This window comes from Mustela nivalis (assembly GCF_964662115.1).
Source record: "Mustela nivalis genome assembly, chromosome: X".
Lineage (NCBI taxonomy): Eukaryota > Metazoa > Chordata > Mammalia > Carnivora > Mustelidae > Mustela > Mustela nivalis.
Window position 1 is genome coordinate 3,000,552 of NC_139040.1, and position 6,000 is coordinate 3,006,551.

General features: G+C 42.1%; 1 protein-coding gene across 1 annotated transcript in view; it reads right to left on the reverse strand.

Annotated features, from left to right (window-relative positions):
* The window catches only part of PASD1 (PAS domain containing repressor 1), a 93,443-nt gene extending 87,788 nt beyond the window's left edge, over positions 1–5,655 (reverse strand). Inside the window, exons 1-2 of the mRNA XM_082716252.1 lie at positions 5,569–5,655; positions 3,747–3,906 (exon numbers count right to left, since the gene is read on the reverse strand). The gene's annotated coding sequence lies outside the window, so the exon portion shown is untranslated. The remainder of the gene's footprint in view (positions 1–3,746; positions 3,907–5,568) is intronic.
* Positions 5,656–6,000: the final 345 nt, after the last annotated feature.

A 6,000-nucleotide genomic window follows, 5' to 3' on the forward strand; every position in this document is an offset into this window, starting at 1 on the left:
CTGATGAACACACCGCAGAAGAGCAGCAGGGAAACTATACAGACCTTGTGCTGTATCATCTTTTAGGTTTTGCTTCCACCTGGGAAAGAGCAAAATTCCTTGACATCTTAGAAATACTAGTTCCTGCTTTGCTCAGAACCTCCGAGTCGTTTGGTGCACTTTAACTGTGCTTCCGTAGTTTGCGAGGCATTGATCTTGCTGCTAGTTTCAGAGGCATAAACTATGCCAGTACCGACATGTGAAGTTTCAGTTTATAAAATGAAAGTAGTATGTGCTTGTTAGTAAGAAAGTAAAATTCGGGACCCCTGCTAAAATAATTCATTTAATTTCTCTATCAAGTTCATCTGGTTGATTATTAAATAAAACCTCTATTTCTTGAACTCATGAGAGAGTTAAAAACTGCAGCTGCTCCCACGCCCAATCCTGTGCAGAACATGGTATTCTTTCTTTTATTGATAGAAAAATTATTTAAAATTGCCAGAGTTCCTTTTCTCTCACACTCAATTTGGCTGTATTTTTCAAAGAATGAACAGTTTCAGAAAATCAATTTAAACACAATTAGACTATTTTAACATAAGTTGTCCTATTAACCATAAAAGCTTCTCCACAAACTGAGTTGTTCACTTAATTTGTTTTTGTTTAATTCGTTTACTTTGGGGGGTTCCTATTTACTTCATGCTGCAGGAGCATCTGTTTATATTTATCTAGGCTGTACTTATGTATACCACAGGTTTATAGATTTATGCATGGGCTTCACCTTTTATATTAGCAAAGGATTTTCTGGAATAGCGGAAAGTTCTCTGCTCTAAGTCTGGATGAGGTTTAGATATCGGTTCTAACGCAAATGCCTTATCTTTTAAAAACAACCAAACGAAACCTCAAGTGGATCCTTTGAAAATTCAGGCTTGCAACATGGCCTTCAAACTTAGAAAGTCTGCGGTTTCACAGTGCACCAGCTGTTGAACCTAGTAAACAACAGGTAAATCTCCAGCTTTCCATCCTTCGTCAACGGTGCTAATGTGCCTGGGAGAGCCTCTGGCTTTGCTACTCGCTCAGTTTCCTCGCAAAACTGTTTTCTCTGGGAACTTTCTAGAAATTTCCAAAGAAAAGTGAAAGGGTTCTTCCTGCAGTATGACCTACGATGCCATCCCTATGGAGGCCTCAAAATGCCAGTCTTCCACAGGCACACCCCCACAGTCCTCCCAACCAAGCCACCCCTGCTGGGGTGCTACAGAAGACGTGTCTCTGAGCCCCTGGCCATGACAAAAGGCAGCGTGCCCACCAAGACTTGTCACTTCCCAGGAGATCTCACCTGCCTGCGCTGGTTGGATGGCCTCTAGGAGGTTTCCTCTGTGAGCCGGGTGCCCCGGGTCCTGGAGAGCGGAGGGGCAAATCGGGGCAGTCTGAGGGCTTGGAAGCTCCTGTTTGGCCAATGGAGCGCTGTCTCCGATTCCTCAGATAATGGAACCCCCAAACCAGCGGCGCTCCCACGGTACAGAACATGAGGCAAGGGCCATTTCCGCCTTCACCCAAGCTATTTGGGGTTACAGAGACCGCCTCCGGAACTAGGGTGCGGGACGCCCCTTCCGGTGAGCTCCTGGCTTCGGAGCCCCAAGGTTCCGCTCCGGCACACCGCACTGCAGAGCTACACCTGCTGAGGGCAGTGGAGCAGAGAAATGGGGGGTCTTTTGGGTCCAAGTGGGGCTCCACAGTGGAGCTAAAGAGGCTCAGATCTCCTCCTAATTAAAAGTGTCCTTGCAGCCTGAGGGCAACCAAAATTTATCCGCGGTTGAGCAGCAAGTTGAGGATCGAGTCCTGCCAGGCCAGTGCTGCTCTTGGACGGCAGCCTCAGTGGTGCTGGAGCCCCAGAGGACAAAGTCGGGGAGGACAACTGTAGCTGTTCCCCTTGACTTGTCATCTTATTAAGCATGATGATCCCAAACTCAAAACAGCTTTCTTTCCCCTTCCCAATCTGCCCTTCTTGCCAACCCTTTCCTACGGAGAAATCCACTAGAGCGTTGTGGGGTTGCCCCGCACTACATGATTGGACTTCTCAGGGCTGTTTCTAAAGACTGAGAGAAGACAATTCCACCACTTCGCTCAGCCTCTCACTCCAGACTTGAGTAATCCTCACTGAGGTCTAGATTTAACAAGACATGTTATTTTCTCAAGCTGGCCAGTTTTGTTAAAAAGACAAGTTGAAAAGACCTCCAATGAGTTGAAAGATGGAAAAACACCTTTAATTCTCACCCAGCATACAGTACGGGGTGAACAAAGTAAATATTAATTTAACAACATCATTAATATTAAACTTTATTCATAATAGTGACAACCCTTGTCCCTCAAACACACATGTACCACAGAAAAGGCTCTAGAACTTTCTATCTACAGCACAGTCTTTCTGGTATCAAAACTAGATCACTCAATCATTGCACAAAATATATATTTATATATTTACTTATGATGTAAAAATACATCAAAACAGCATGTTGTATTCCTCAAATATGTATTTTTTTAAATTTGTCAATCATATCACAATAAAGCTCGGGTGTGCATCACCATGAGGCAAGGAGGGAATGTCTGTGGATATATTCTTTTCCTCATTCTAAAATTAAACTTAAAATTCTAGTCCTCCCAAAACTAATATCACATTGCATGTCAACTATACTTCCATTAAAAACAAGTTGAAATCCTAAACTCTTACGGCGTTTAGAAAGAAGCTCCTAAACTCAGTTTCAGGAATGACTCATTTTAAAACAGCATGACTCTTCCCAAAGTGCATTTTATTTTATTTTATTTTTTTTAATTTTTTAAAATTTTTTTTAAGATTTTTATTTATTTATTTGACAGAGATCACAAGGAGGCAGAGAGGCAGGCAGAGAGAGAGAGGAAGGGAAGCAGGCTCCTCGCCAAGCAGAGAGCCCGGTGTGGGACTCGATCCCAGGACCCTGAGATCATGACCTGAGCCGAAGGCAGCGGCTTAATCCACTGAGCCACCCAGGCGCCCCCCAAGTGCATTTTAAATAGACCATTCAGATTTGTAGCTGTGGCACAGTCTTCAGGCACCACAAACTCTAATTAATAAGTTTAAAAGCTTTAGCATGGCATGACATCCGAAATAACCAGGAAATGATAGAGCAAAAAGTTCTTTAGTGAGGCATGCATTTACATAACCCTTCCCTAAATCCTGAAGCACAGTATTGCATGAGGGGAGGAAAGCCATGTGCCATTATCCACAACTCTCATGTTCTTCTTATCCTAAAACAAATCAATTTCTTTAGTGCCAGTTGACATGCAAAGAGGGATGGATAGCATGTAGGTATGTAATGTTTGTCATTTGTAGAGCATATCATCGGCATTAATTAACTTTAATTATACAATTACTCCTGAGTTGTCAAAGACAATATTCAAAAGAGAAGGATTATTAGAAGCGTTAATCCTGGTAATGACCAACCAAGCTTCCTCAGAAACAAACCATGACCCACCCCCAGAAGCAGAGATATTAGCAGCAGCAGAATAACCGGAAGAGTTTGGGCTTAAGTATACATCCTGGCCAGTCTTAGAGAATGTCATTAACTTCTCTGAAGCCACAGTGTCCTCTCACCAATGGACCCAATAATAAATAGTAAGGTAGGGAGGATTCGATGGGATGATGCATGCAAAGTGCCTGGGATAGAGCCCAGCAAGAACAAGGCCCTGGTCACTGGAGCTGTAATTACGATCAGAAAGCACAATAAAATACTCACTAAAGGCAGGCAAGGTTTCCAGATGTCCATCTCCTCTGAACACAACATTCAAGATTTGGGGGACTTCCACCTGACATTCTTCTGGTCTTGCTTGGATGTACCACTTTACCTCTGGTCTTTCTCACAAGGGACATGCCAACATCAAAGACTAGGCATTCCTCTGCAAAGAAAAGCCAGCCATGAGGAACCTCCACGGCAAGCCCCCAAATTCCGTGGAAATCTCCATAAGAATTCCCTGGAAGACAAAAACAAAATAAAACAAACAAACAAAAAAACAAGTGCTGTAACAAACTGCCAGTTGTTTGCTTCACTCCTGGCTTATAAGAGCAGAGCACTCAAACCCTTGTTCATCTCCAGGTCATTCAGATGCCATTTTGTTAGAATGTGGTAGTATTTCTCGTACATCTGGAATACAGGAATCAGTGTGTGAGTTGAGTTTCCATTAAAAGTCCCTCATTTTTCCTGCTCTAATACTAATACAGTGAAGTATTATTTGTTTTACTTATAGGAAAATCCCATGATAAATACATGAAAGGAATTTAAGGAGTGCTATTTCATTCCATCTTGAATTTTTTAAAAAAGCAAGCAGTGGATTCTGCAAGGTTCCACACTTTTAGTCCATATACCCATCAGCTCTGGCTTGCACCCTTGACTGGAGTCCTTCCTACTATCACTCTGTCCCCTCCAAATTGGTCTCTACCCAGCAGCCAGCATGGCGTTTGAAAAAGTTCATGTCACATCATTCCCCTGGTGGGAGTACTGTCTGCTTTGTGCCACAAGCACTTCCAGCTGTTGAGGAAAACCCTGTCCCATTCTCATCGCCTCTAACAGCCTCTCAATCATAATAGCTGCTTGTCTCTTCTTGCCGCACAACAGTTAGAACTTTGCTATAGCTTTTAGTAAATATTTTAATGTGACAAACTATGGAAGAGACATGTTCTGGAATTGAAACCCAGAAAAAAATATAATTTTTTTTCTGTGACAAACTATGGAAGAGACATGTTCTGGCATTGAAACCCAGAAAATTTTTTTTTTTTTCTGGGAGATCACTAACTAAAAAGAAAGACAAATGGTTAACATATGTTCCCAGGGGGCCTAAATGCCCATGGATTCTTCCTGTACTCTTAACAAGAGTAAGTTTGGAACATTTAAATTACATATGCCTTCCAACCTACAGACTGTGAGTGAATCCCTGAGTGTATCTTACAAGGATGGGAGTGGGGTGGAAGTATAGAACTTCCTAGGGGCTCTGCCTTAGTGATGCTGCCATAGTCAAGTGGGTTCTTATTGATGATTTGGCCCAAAGCCATCATTTTCTAATTGAGGGCACTGAAGCCTACTGAATCCTTTGGGAAGGATTGTCCAGAGTTCAGGTTCAGATTCAGAGCTAGAGATCAGTCGTGCCCAGATGAGAAGGCATGGCTACTCCCATTATATCATGTCCTCATGTATTTTGCCTCCACAAAAAGTCCCTATGTCTAGACAGAAGGATGTCTTTTTACTTCTTAGTATAGGGAGGGTATTTTTCATATAGGAGATTTGTTTCCTGCCTTCAGGGGGACAGAGGAGGTCTTGACTGTCTGTGCACTGGTTGCTTCCCAAGTAGCTTCAATTCAAAATAATCAATACACCACTATGGTACATTTTGGGCCGCCTACCCTTGCCCCCCACTGCACAGAACCTTAAAATCCTTTTATAGGAGAAAACATCTTCACCTAAAGACTGTGATCAAGACATTTTTTTGTTGTTTTCTGGCCATTCTTTTCAGCATTTGTATAATTATTTGTAGCTTCAGTTGCTATGGAAAGCAAACACCACTTACCATGACAACCATAACAGCTTAAGGTACACACAGCTTCATTCAGACTGAAGCTTCAAACATACTGAAGTGTGTAGGGCTTTAATATCCCTCCTTTTAAAAAAACAACCAAATGCTCGTCTACCCAGAAAAGCCACCCGAGTATTTTCCACTTCCTCTGTGTTATATGTCTTGAAAAACCAGCATACCTCAAGGAATACCTGAGGGCTGAGATCAAAGGAAATTTTAGTAAATATTGATTTTAATAAAAAGGTTGGTAAGAATCAGAGAACAAATAAACGGAAGATTTACTGTATACCTCTTCTGTACTGGAAGTATGTAGATTCTCTTACATACACTTCATCCATTTGTTATTGTACCTCATTTTACAGAAGAGAGAAACAGACCCAGGAAAATGAAATAACTTGTCCAGGGAGACAGAACTGGGATTCAAAC